This window comes from Macaca mulatta, chromosome 19 (assembly GCF_049350105.2).
Source record: "Macaca mulatta isolate MMU2019108-1 chromosome 19, T2T-MMU8v2.0, whole genome shotgun sequence".
Classification (NCBI taxonomy): Eukaryota; Metazoa; Chordata; class Mammalia; order Primates; family Cercopithecidae; genus Macaca; species Macaca mulatta.
Genome location: NC_133424.1, coordinates 8597282 through 8610000, shown reverse-complemented (window position 1 = coordinate 8610000; position 12719 = coordinate 8597282). Strand labels below are relative to the sequence as shown.

The window sequence follows — 12719 nt, the reverse complement described above, 5'->3', positions numbered from 1 at the left end:
AGACAGTGCCTTGGGGGGTGAAAAAAAAAGAACAGCCTAACACAATAGTAAAGGGAGTTTATTCGGGAGAATGAACTCACACAATTACAAGGCGAAGTCCCATAGTAGGCCGTCTGCAAGCCCGGGAAAGAGAGGAGGCGATAGCGTGGCTCAGTCCAAATCCAAAAGCCTCAAAAACCATGGAAGGAAACAGTGCAACCTTCAGTCTGCAGCCAAAGGCCCGAGAACCCCTGGGAGGCCACTGGTGCCAGTCCCAGAGTTCAAAGGCCAAAGAACCTAGAGCCTGATGTCCAAGGGTAGGAGGAGAGGAAGCCAAGTGATTGGCACAGCAGGGGAAGAGAGAGGGAGCGGACTCAGAGCAAGCCAGCTTCTCCCACCTTCTTCCACCTGCTTTGTTCTAGCCATGCTGGTGGCCAACAGGATGGTGCCCACTCACATTGAGGGTGGGTCTTCCTCTCCCAGTCCACGGACTCAAATATCAGCCTCCTCTGGTAACACCCTCACAGACACACCCAGAAGCAATGCTTCTTCACCAGCCATCCAGGCATCCCCCATCCGGTCAAGTTGATACCAGGTGTTAATCATCACAGCATCACAGCACAGGGCAGAGTCAGCTGAGATAGACTCCCAGGTGGGACAGCAGTGAGATACTTACCTAGAGGTCTCACTCCTTGATGAGCCGGGTTAACTGATGGTCTTGAAGATGCAGACAGATTCTAATCAAACTTACTGACAGTGAGGTGGAGACTTGGGACCAATTGAAGAACAACAGAGACAGAATGACAGACAGACTTCAAGGCCAGGTACGGTGGCTCATGCCTATAATCCCGGCACTTTGGGAGGCTGAGGTGGGCGGATCACCTGAGGTCAGGAGTTTGACCCCAGCCCGGCCAACATGGCGAAACCCTGTCTCTACTAAAAATGTAAACATTAACCGGGCGTGGTGGTGCGTGCCTGTAGTCCCAGCTATTCGGGAGGCTCAGGTGGGAGAATGGCTTGAACCGGGGAGGCGGAGGTTGCATTGAGCCGAGATCGCGCCACTGCATTCCAGCCTGGGCAAGAGAGCAAGACTCTAAAAAAACAGAAAAAGAAAAACTGCCTTCTACAAAACCGGTCCCTGGCGCCCAAAATGTTGCAGACTGCTGCCATAGACGGTTCTTTTCGATAAACATAGAAATTGACCCTGTGGTCTTAAAGCTTGAAATTTAACATTTGTTTTATCTGGCCGAGCACAGTGGCTCATGCCTGCAATCCCAGCACTTTAGAAGGCTGAGGTGGATGAATCGCCTGAGCTCAGGAGTGCGAGACCAATCTGGTCAACTTGGCAAAACCCCGTCTCTACTAAAGGTGAAAAATTAGCCAGGCATGGTGGTGGGTGCCTGTAATCCCAGGTACTCAGGAGGCTGAGGCAGGAGAATCGCTTGAACCGGGGACAGGGAGGTTGCAGTGAGCCAAGGTCGTGCCACTGTGCTCCATCCTGGGCAACAAGAGTGAAACTCTGTCTCAAATAAACAAACAAAAACATTTTGTTTTATCTGAGTGCCTTCTCAGGAAAGGACCCCCAGGCTCTCAAAAATCATCAGAGTTGAAACTCAGCAGACCGTCACATGCAGATGACGGAGACACCAGGCCGCTCATTCATCACGATTGCTTCCTGAACACTCCTGCCTTCCTGTTTTACCACATATTGTTCTATTTCTCCCCTGCTATGTAAACCCCTAATTTTAATCGGCCAGAGAGATGGATTTGAGACTGAGCTCCCATCTCCTTGGTTGCAGCATCCAATGAAAGCCTAAAGCCTTCTTGCTTGCAATAATCCTTGCCTCGGTGATTGGCTATCTGTGTGGAGAACAGCAGGACCTAGACCAAACCCCTGGTATTTCCGTAAACAACCCCAGCACTTTGGGAGGCGGAGGTGGGAAGATCACTTGAATCCGGTAGTTTGAGATCAGCCTAGGGCAACATACCACAACCTCATCTCTACTTTAAAAATAGGCTGGGCACAGTGACTCATGCCTGTAATCCCAGCACTTTGGGAGGCCGAGGTGGGCAGATCACCAGAGGTCAGGAGTTCGAGACCAGCCTGGCCAACATGGTGAAACCCCATCTCTAATAAAAATACAAAACTTAGCCGGGCATGGTGGTGGGTGCCTGTAATCTCAGCTACTCGGGAGGCTGAGGCAGGAGAATCACTTGAACCCAGGAGGTGGAGGTTGCAGTGAGCCAAGATGACGGCACTGCACTCCAGCCTGGGTGACAGAGCACGACTCTGTCAAAAAAAAAAAAAAAAAAAAAAAAAAGATTAAAACAACCTAGGTGTCCATAAACAGATGAATGGATAAGTGGAATGTGCTCCATCCATACAATAGAATACAATTCAGCCCTGAAAAGGAAGGAAATTCTGGGCCAGCTGTGGTGGCTCACGCCTGTAATCCCAGAACTTTGGGAGGCTGAGGCTGGGGGATCATCTGAGGTCAGGAGTTCAAGATAAGCCTGGGCAAGATAGTGAAACCCTGTCTCTACTAAAAATAAAATTAGCTGGGTGTGGTGGTACACACCTGTAATCCCAGCTACTTGGGAGGCTGAGGCAGGAGAACTGCTTGAACCCGGGAGGTGGAGGTTGCAGTGAGCAGAGACTGTGCCACCACACCCCAGCCTGGGTGACAAAGCGAGACTCCTTCTCAAAAAAAAAAAAAAAAAAAGGAAGGAAATTTGGGCACAGGCGATTATGCTAAGTGAAATAAGTCAGCCACAAAAAGACAAATATGGCATGATTACACATTATCCTACTCGTAGGAGGTCCCTAGAGTCACCACACTCACAGACACAAGAAGTCAAATGGGGGTGCCAGGGGCTGGCGCATGGGGCAATGGGTAGTTGTTGTTCAATCGGTAAAGTTTCAGTTTTTGTTGAGTTTTTTTTTTTTCAGTTTTATAAGATGAAACAATTCCAGAGATTGGTTGTGCAACAACATGAATATACTTAACACTACTGAGCTGTGTGCTTAAAAATAGCTGGCCAGGCACGGTGGCTCAAGCCTGTAATCCCAGCACTTTGGGAGGCCGAGACGGGTGGATCACGAGGTCAGGAGATCGAGACCATCCTGGCTAACACGGTGAAACCCCGTCTCTACTAAAAAAATACAAAAAACTAGCCGGGCGAGGTGGTGGACGCCTGTAGTCCCAGCTACTCAGGAGGCTGAGGCAGGAGAATGGCATAAACCCAGGAGGTGGAGCTTGCAGTGAGCTGAGATCCGGCCACTGCACTCCAGCCTGGGCGACAGAGAGAGACTCCGTCTCAAAAAAAAACCAAAAAACAAACCCAGTCTCTATTAAAAACACAAAAATTAGCCTGTGGTTGCTCACACCTGTAATCCCACGACTTTAGGAGGCCTGAGGTGTGAGGACCCCTTGAAGCTAAGAGTTGGAGACCAACCTAGACAACATAGCAAGATTCCGTCTATACAACAACAAGGCCAGGTGCAGTGGCTCATACCTGTAATACCAGCACTTTGGGAGGGTGAAGCAGGCAGATCACGAGGTCAAGAGATCGAGACCATCCTGGCCAACATGGTGAAACCCCGTCTCTACTAAAAATACAAAAAATTAGCTGGGCCTGGTGGCCTGCGCCTGTAGTCCCAGCTACTTGGGAGGCTGAGGCCGGAGAATTGCTTGAACCCAGGAGGCAGAGGTTGCAGTGAGCCGAGATCGTGCCACTGCACTCCTGTCTGGTAACAGAGTAAGACGCCATCTCAAAAAAAAAAAAAAAAGTATTTCTAATTAGCTGGATGTGGTGGCACATGCCTATAGTCCCAGGTACTGAGGATGCTGAAGTGGGAGGACCCCTTGAGCCCAGGAGTTGGGAGGTTGCAGTGAGCTATGATGGTGCCACTGCACTCCAGCCTGGGTGACAGAGTAAAACCCTGTCTCTAAAAAAAAAAAAAAGAAAAAAGAAAGGGCCTTCTTATGTGTACCCCATCTGTCCTGTCCCACTAGACAGAAACTTAGTCCTAAAAATAAAAATATTTTTTTAAAATTTTTTTCTGAGATAGAGTTTCACTCTGTCATCCAGGCTGGAATGCAGTGGTGCAATCGTAACTCACTGCAGCCTTGACCTCCTGGGCTCAAGTGATCCTCCTACCTTAGCCTTCCTAGTAGCTGGAACTACAGGCACACACCACCATGCTTAGCTATTTTATTTTTTTGTAGAGATGGGGGTCTTGCTATGTTGCCCAGGCGGGTCTTGAACACCCGGCCTCAAGTCATCCTCCTGCCTCGGACTCCCAAAGCACTGAGATTACAGGTGTGAGCCACCATTCCTGGCCAAAAAAATAAAAATAAATTTGATTAGGAAAAAAAAAAGAAAAATTTGGCCAGGTGTGGTGGCTCACACCTGCAATCCTAGCACTTTGGGAGGCCAAGACGGGTGGACCACCTGAGATCAGGAGTTTGAGACCAGCCTGGCCAACATGGCAAAACCACATCTCTACGAAAAAATACAAAAATTAGCTGGGCGTGGTGTTGCATGCCTGTAATCCTAGCTACTTGGGAGGTTGACGCAGGAGAATTACTTAAACCCAAGAGGTGGAAGCTGCAGTGAGCCAAGACTGTGCCATTGCACTTACTTCAGCCTGGGCAACACAGCAAGACTCCGATGAAAGAAAAGAAAAAGAAAGATGGAAGGGAGGGAGGAAGGGAGGGACGGAGGGAGGGAGGGACGGAGGGAGGGAGGGAGGGAGGGAGGAAGGGAGGGAGGGAGGGAGGGAGGAAGGAAGGAAGGGAGGGAGGGAGGGAGGGAGGGAGGGAAAGAAAGGAGAGAAAGAAAGAAAGAGAGAGAAAGAAAGAAAGAGAGAGAAAGAAAGAGAGAGAAAGAAAGAAAGAGACAGGGAGGGAGGGAGGAAGGAAGGAAGGAAGGAGGGAGGGAGGGAGGAAGGGAGGGACGGAGGGAGGGAGGGACGGAGGGAGGGAGGGAGGGAGGGAGGAAGGGAGGGAGGGAGGGAGGGAGGAAGGAAGGAAGGGAGGGAGGGAGGGAGGGAGGGAGGGAAAGAAAGGAGAGAAAGAAAGAAAGAGAGAGAAAGAAAGAAAGAGAGAGAAAGAAAGAGAGAGAAAGAAAGAAAGAGACAGGGAGGGAGGGAGGAAGGAAGGAAGGAAGGAGGGAGGGAGGGAGGGAGGGGGGAAAGAAAGGAGGGAGGGAAAGAGAGAGAGAGAAAGAGAGAGAGAAAGAAAGAAAAGAAAGGAAGGAAGGGAAGGAAAAGAAAATTGTCATAGTGAAATGTTGGGGTTTGGGTCATGGTTGCTGCCCTCCTGGGGCCCACAGTCTGGCAGAGAGAGGAAGAGGTGGTGAGGACAGACAGAGAGGGTGTGCCCTCGTGGTGAGGTTTGACGTGAACAATTTTGGAAAAGCAATGCCCCCTCCGTTGCATTTCCAGCTTGGGGAGTGGGGTACAGGGAGAGAAAGTAGGGTCTGCCCTGGAGAGACCAAAGGGGGGTTTGTGCTGGAAAGCAGGGCATGGAGGTAGAAAAGTGCACCTTCCAGCAACTCCCTGATTCTTTTTAGGGGGTGTCCCCCCCAGTAGCCCCCTGAGTGACCACAGGGCAGCTCTCTCAGTCAGCAAATTGCTGGTGAGCTTGGAGCCCAGTTAGGGTTTCCTGGACAGAGCAGCCCTATGGTGATCCCACTTTCTAAAGACATGACTTTGAGACACAGTAGTCTGTTCTTATTAACCCCTCTCCCCCGATCCCAGGAAACCCCCTCAGATCCCGAGGGCTTCTTCCTAGGAAGGCTGGGGAGTGTGGGGAAGTCCCCAGGGGGCTCTCCAAAGAAGCGGGGGCAGACAGAGTCTCCCTGTCAGGCCTGTCCCCCAAACTCCCGTGAGGATTCTTACCTTTCCTGTGTCCCCAGAGCCAGACACAGCTCAAAAGGATGAATGTAGCAGACACCAACAGAAAGCCCAGAGTTTGGGCCGGGCGCAGTGGCTCACTCCTGTAACCCCGGCATTTTGGGAGGCCGAGGTGGATGGATTATTTGACACCAGGAGTTCGAGACCAGCCCGGCCAACATAGGGAAACCCCGTCTCTACGAAAAAAAAATGCAAAAATTAGCCGGGCATGGTGGTGCACACCTGTCCAGCTACCGTGAAGGCTGAGGCACGAGAATCGCTTGAACCTGGGACACGGAGGCTGCAGTGAGCCGAGATCACGTCACTGCACTCCAGCCTGGGCAACAGAGCGAGACTCCCCTCAAAAATAAATAATAATAATAATAACAACAACATCTGTCTCCTAGGGTATAGTGGTCAGCTGAATAACAGCTCCCCAAAGATGGTCACATTCTAATCCCTGGAACCGGTGAGTAGGTCACCTTATATGGCCAACGGGGCTCTGCTAATGGAATTACCTCAAGGGTCTTGAGATGGGAGATCACCCCGGATTATCCAGGTGGCCCAATGTCATCACAGAGTCCTTACAAGAGGAGGCAGGAGGATGAGAGTCAGAGAGAGATTGGAAGAGGCTGTGCTTCTGGCAGTGAAGAGGATGGAAGAGCGGGACACAGTGGCTCATGCCTGTAATCCCAATGCTTTGGGAAGCCAAGGCAGGAGGATTGCTTTAAGGCCAGTAGCTGGGGACCAGCCTGGGCAACATAGTGAGACCCTCATCTCTACAAAAAAAAAAAAAATTTTTTTTTTTTTTTGAGACAGACATCTTGCTCTGTTGCCAGGCTGGAGTGCAATGGCATGATCTCGGTTCAGTGCAAGCTCCGCCTCCTGGGTTCAAGTGATTCTCCTGCCTCAGCCTCCTGAGTAGCTGGGATTACAGGCACATGTCACCACCACGTCCAGCTAATTTTTATATTTTTAGTAAAGATGGGGTTTCACCATGTTGGCCAGGATGGTCTCGATCTCCTGACCTCATGATCCGCCCACCTCGGCCTCCCAAAGTGCTGGGATTACAGATATGAGCCACTGTGCCTGGCCTACAAAATAATTTTAAAATTAGCTGGGCAGGTGGCATGTGCCTGTGGTCCAAGCTACTCGGGAGGCTGAAGTGGGAGGATCGCCTGAGTCCAGGAGGTCAAGGATGCAGTGAGCCGTGATCATACCACTGCACTCCAGCCTGGGCAACAGAGCGAGACCATCTCTCCAAAAATAAAACAGAAAGGCGGGTCATTGTCACTGGAGGGGTGTACAGAGCGGGCAATGGAGAGGAGAAGGCGTTAGCCACAGAGGACCTTGCTGGCTGCCGGGTTGGGAGCTGCTTAATTATAGGAGAGATGGTTTCAGGAAATTGCACTAAAAATGCTCCCATTTTTAGAGCCTCCAGATATCTGGCATTGGGCTGAAGGCTTTATGCACAGAGCAACCTATGTGAGAGAACTGTGGTTATCCCCACTTTACAGGTGAGAAAACTGGGGCCCAGAGAGGATTAAGTCACACAACAGGTAAAGGGGTGCAGCTGGGCTGGGAACCCATGGCCTTTAATCACCCACATCAGGGGTTACACAGTGGGGGCAGTGACCAGGTGTGTCCAGCAAAGAGGCAGCACCCGCCACTGTCCTGACAGACCCAGAACCGGCATGAGAACCGCAGGGATGGAGGAGAAAAATACACGATCCCACACCGAAGTCCCTAGGGGTCTGGGTCCCTGAGGATGAGGTCTGGGGGCCTGGCGTCCTGGGTCCTTAAGAGGCTAAGCCTCACTCACACCTATAATCCCAGCACTTTGGGAGGTCGAGGTGGGTGGCTCAACTGAGGTCAGGAGTTCAAGACCAGCCTGGCCAACTTGGTGAAACCCCATTTCTACTAAAAATACAAAAATTAGCTGGGTGTGGTGGTGGGTGCCTGTAATCCCAGCTACTCGGGAGGCTAAGGCAGGAGAATCGCTTGAACCCGGGAGGTGGAGTTTGCAGTGAGCTGAGATCGTGCCATTGCACTCCAGCCCGGGTGACAGAGCGAGACTCCGTCTCAAAAAAAAGAGACTAAGCCTGGGTCTCTGAGGGTGGGGTCTGGGGGCCTGGCTTCCTGGGTCCCTACGGGGCTGGAGGCCTGGGTCTCTCAAGGATTGAGAGGCTGGAGTCCTAACCTCCTGGGTCCCTGAAGGGCTGGGGATTTGAGTTCCTGAAGATGGGGTTTGGGGGCCTGTCTTCCTGATCCTTAGGGAGCTTAGCCTGAGTCCCTGAGGGCGGGGTCTGGGGGCTTGGTTTCCTGAATCTCTAAGGGGCTAGGGGGCCTGGGTCTCTGAGGGTGGGGCTTGGGGATCTGGTTTCCTGGGTCCCTAAGTAGCTGGGTCTCAGTCCCTGAGAGTGAGGGCCTGACTTCCTGAGGGAATCCCTAAGGGGCGGGGGGGCCTGAGTCCCTGAGAATGGGGTCTGGGGACCTGGCTTCCTGGGTCTTTAAGGGACTAAGCCTGGCTCCCTGAGGGTGGGGTCTGGGGGCCTGACTTCCTGGGTCCTTAAGTGACTGGGCCTGGGTCCCTAATGGGGGAGTCTGGGGACCCGGCTTCCTGGGTCCCTAAGGGGCTGAGGGTGCCTGGGTTCCTGAGGATAGGGTCTGGGAGCCTGGCATCCTGGTTCCCTAAAGGGCTGGGGACTTGCGTTCCTGAAGATGGGCTTTGGGGGCCTGGTTTCCTGGATCCTCAGGGGGCTGAGCCTGGGTCCCTGAGGGTGGGGTCTGGGGACCTGACTTCCTGGGTCCTTAAGTGACTGGGCCTGGGTCCCTCAGAGTGGAGTCTGGGGCCTTGGCTTCCTGGATCCCTAAGGGTCTAGGGTGCCTGGTTCCCTGAGGGTGTGGTCTAGGGACCTGGCTTCTGGGTCTGTAAGGGCCTAGGGACCCTGGGTCCCTGAGGGTGGGGTCTGGGGGCCTGGCTTCCTGGGTCTCCAGGAAGGTGAAGGCCTGGGTCTGTGAGGGTGGAGCCTGGAGTCCAGGATTTCAGGGTCTCTGAGGGCGTTCTTGGAGAGAAATCCCCAAATCTCCCAGGCTGGGCCTGGGCTGCTCTCGGAAGTCTCAGGACCTGCTGGCTCAGCTCTCTGGTTCCTGGAAGCATCCTAGGGCCTTGAGGGGAGGGGACAGGGAGGCAATGAGTGGTCCAGGACCCCCCTCCTGGAGTTCTGGGGGGCCCTCTGGAGGGAAGGGTGTGGACAAGCCCATCTCTGTGTCCCCTCTTAGCCTGAGGACTCCCAGCCACACATACCAGTCCCCCCAAGCTCTCCCCGCCCCACTGCCGCAATCCACACCAAAAAAACAGCCTGGGTTTGGGCTCCAGATCCTGAGGTTCCCGGAAGATGAAAGTGCAATCCAGGCTCTTCTCATTCCACACGCCCCTTTCCTCTTCCTGTTGACTGGCTCTCTGCCTGAGTGGGGGTCAGGAAGCAGAGGGAACGAGGTGCATGTGACCGTGACTCAGGGCCGCCCTCCTGGCACTTCTAGGAGTGGGGCATAGGTCCTGCCTCTGGGGAGCCCCCAGTCTCAGGAGGGGCCCATCCAGTGCAGGAGCTCAAGGCTGGGAAAAGAGGGGGCCATAGGACTACGGGCGGGTCAGGGATGGGTGTCAGGGAGGCTTCCATGCAAACTGGTGCTGCCGCTTGGCTCAGCGCTTTAGGCAGGGAGCTGCCCGTGCGAAGGCTTGGAGACAGCCTGGTGTTTCAGAATTGTGTGACGTTCAGGCACTCTGGAGTCTCGGAGGAAGAGGCATGGGTGTGGCTGGAGAGACCAGCTGCCAGGCCTGAGCAGGCAGGACCCTTGAACTGCAGGGCGTGGGGGAGCTGGAGCTTTGGACCCAGGGCAGAAGGGAGCCATGGATGGTTGTAGGCAGAGAGAAGACATGGGCAGGTGGTTGCCATTCAGGGAAGACACAGAGGAGGGGTTTCAGGGAGACCCCAAAGGAGGCTGTCATGAGGGTCTGGTGGGTGTGAGGACCCTAAGGGGAGCTGTCGTGGGGGCTGGAGTTGGGTAAATAGGGAGCGAGTGTTTCATGGGGACACAGTTTCAGTTTGGGAAGATGAGAAAGTTCCAGAGATGGATGGTGGTAATGGTTGCACAACAGTGTTCATGTGTTTCATGCTGCTGAACGGTGCACTTAAAAACGGCTACGAAGGTAATTTTTATGTTATGTATATTTTGCCACAATGAAAACAAAACAAAGCGTGATCTAGGAATCATGTTTTCAAAGCAGCGCTTCTCAACCACGGTGACTCTATCGGCGACTGGTGGCCAGAGATGCTTCTAGACATCCAACAATGCACAGGACGGCATCCCAACGAGGAATCATCAGCCCCAAATTCAACAGTGCAGTGCGGGAGAAACCCAGCTTTGAACACACCTCCTCCTGGAAGCCCCCCTGGATTTGACACACCTACCGCCCTTCCTCCCCACCCCTGCACCCTTTCCTTCTCCCCTTCGTAACCCCAGGAGAGGTTAAACAGGTAGGGGAGCACAGGGCTGTGTCGGGATGGGGTTAGGGTCAGGGTCACCAGGCTCCATCCCGTTGGGACACAGTGCCAGGCCCTGTCCCAGGTGTGGGGGTTCTGCGATTAGAGCCTCGACGTGCCTCCGTCCTGTGCAGAGCAGAGGTTAGGGCTGGGATCAGAGTGTCGTGGGGTGAGGGGATCGAGTTGTAGTTGAGCTGGAGTTACGGTCAGGACCGGGGCTGGGATGAGAGCTCAGCTGGAGATGGTTTAGGGTCGCTGTTGCTGGACACGCTAAACTCCTTCCTGTTGAATTCTGATGTAGGTCAAATGAAAAGTGAGACACAGCCTCTCCCAACACACAGAGGATCCCAAATCTGAAAGAAGAACCAACACCCACAGATCTGGGGCCCACATCCGTACAGCTTTCTGTTTTTCTCCCGAAGTGAGCAAGAGGCATGTTAACACCGCAGAGGGGAAGCGGGTGGGGCAGTCCCGTGACTGGGTCCCTGGGGCCCCAAAGCATCCTAGTGTTTGAGCTGAGTCTTGGCAGGGACCTAGCAGGCAGGGTGCTTTCGCCCCCGGGAAGGACACGGTGGAGCCAGCCAGTGGGGTTGAGCTGGGGCACCTGGGCTTGTAGAACTCAGAAACAGCAAATTCCAACTGGGCACAGTGGCTCATGCCTGTAATCCCAGCGCTTTGGGAGGCTGAGGTAGGAGAATCACTTGAGCCCAGGAGTTTGCGACCAGCCTGGGCAATATAGTGAGACCCCATTGCTACCAAAAATGTAAAAAGCTAGCCAGGCGTGGTGGTGCGTGCCTGTGGTCCCAGCTACTCAGGAAGAGAAAGTAGGAGAATCTCTTGAACCTCAGGAAGTTGAGGCTGCAGTGCGTCGTGATTGCATCACTGCACTCCAGCCTGGGAGACAGAGTGAGACTCCGTCTCTAAAAAAATATGGACACTTTTGTGGTATAGCTTTATTTAGTAGCAACGGGTGCTGGGCACAGGAATTTTTTTGTTTGTTTTCTGGGATTGCCCAGGCTGGAGTGCAATGGCACCATCTCAGCTCACTGCAACCTTCGCCTTCCAGGTTCAAGCGATTCTCCTGCCTCAGCCTCCTGAGTAACTGGGATTACAGGCACCCCCCACCACTTCTGGCTAATGTTTGTACTTTTTGGTAGAGACGGGGTTTCACCGTGTTGGCCAGGCTGGTCTCAAATTCCTGACCTCAGGTGATCCACTCACCTCAGCCTCTCAAAGTGCTGGGATGACAGGCGTGACACGCCCGGCCGGACACAGTTCTTAGTGTCTTGTGTGCGTATTGACACATCTAATTTTCACCACCATCCTAGGAATTTGATGCTTTGGTGATCATGGCTGCCTTATGTGAAGCACAGAGAGGTTAAGTGACTTGCCAAAGGTCACACAGCACTTCAACGGCAGAGCCAGAAATTTGAACCCAGGTAGCGTGGTTGAAGCATCTGCAGCCCTAGTCACTATGCCACCTAACCTTCTATGTACTAAGACCCCTTGACACGTTGCCTACCCTCCTCATCCTTCCCAAAATGTGTCCCCAGATCCTTAACCCCTTCCCCACACTCAACTGGGAAACTCCAAATCTCCACTTCTGAGTGGCCCGCCTCCCATGTCTCTCACTCCAGAAGATGCCTACCTGTGCCCCTACAACCCACCTCCCAACCAGGAGGGGGCTGGGCTGGGCCGGGCCATCCACTAGGGCTGGATGTCCCCACCGTGTCAGGGAGGGGCCTGGCTGGAATGTCCCCTGGACCCTGCACTCCAGAACAGCTGGGACCATGCTGCCTTGTCGGTCACCCTGGACCAAGTGGCCCTTGGTGCATGCTTGTTGAGTGAATGACTGGCTCTGGTGGTCTGAGGCTGTTCACTTTGGGTACCAAAATGTCCCCTCCACCTTGATCTGGGGTAATGGCCAAGGACGGAGATGGTAAAGAAGGGAGGGAGGGACTGGGTGCGGTGGCTCACGCCTGTAATCCCAACACTTTGGGAGGCCGAGGTGGGCAGATCACTTGAGACCAGGAGTTCAAGACCAGCCTGGTCAACTTGGTGAAACCCCATCTCTGCTACAAATACAAAAAATTAGCCGGGTGTGGTGGTGCGCACCTGTAATCCCAGGTACTTGGGAGGCTGAGGCAGGAGAATCGCTTGAATCTGGGAGGCAAAGGTTACAGTGACCTGAGATCACACCACTGCATTCCAGCCTGGATGACACCGCAAGACTCTGTCTCAAAAAAAGGAAGGGAAAGAGTTGGCCGGTGAGCATTGGAGAGGTCGCTGGGGGCTGC

General features: G+C 53.4%; 1 long non-coding RNA gene across 2 annotated transcripts; it reads left to right on the top strand.

Moving 5' to 3' along the window:
- Window positions 1-616: 616 nt before the first annotated feature.
- Window positions 617-11866, top strand: LOC144337059 (uncharacterized). 2 transcript variants are annotated; one of them, XR_013409683.1, is made up of 6 exons: window positions 664-803; window positions 6286-6347; window positions 7311-7395; window positions 10167-10416; window positions 10724-10854; window positions 11751-11866. It is a non-coding gene; the product is annotated as an uncharacterized LOC144337059 (long non-coding RNA). The 2 variants fall into 2 exon arrangements; XR_013409682.1 differs by lacking the exon at window positions 6286-6347 and having other exon boundaries at window positions 617-803.
- The last annotated feature ends 853 nt before the right edge of the window (window positions 11867-12719 follow it).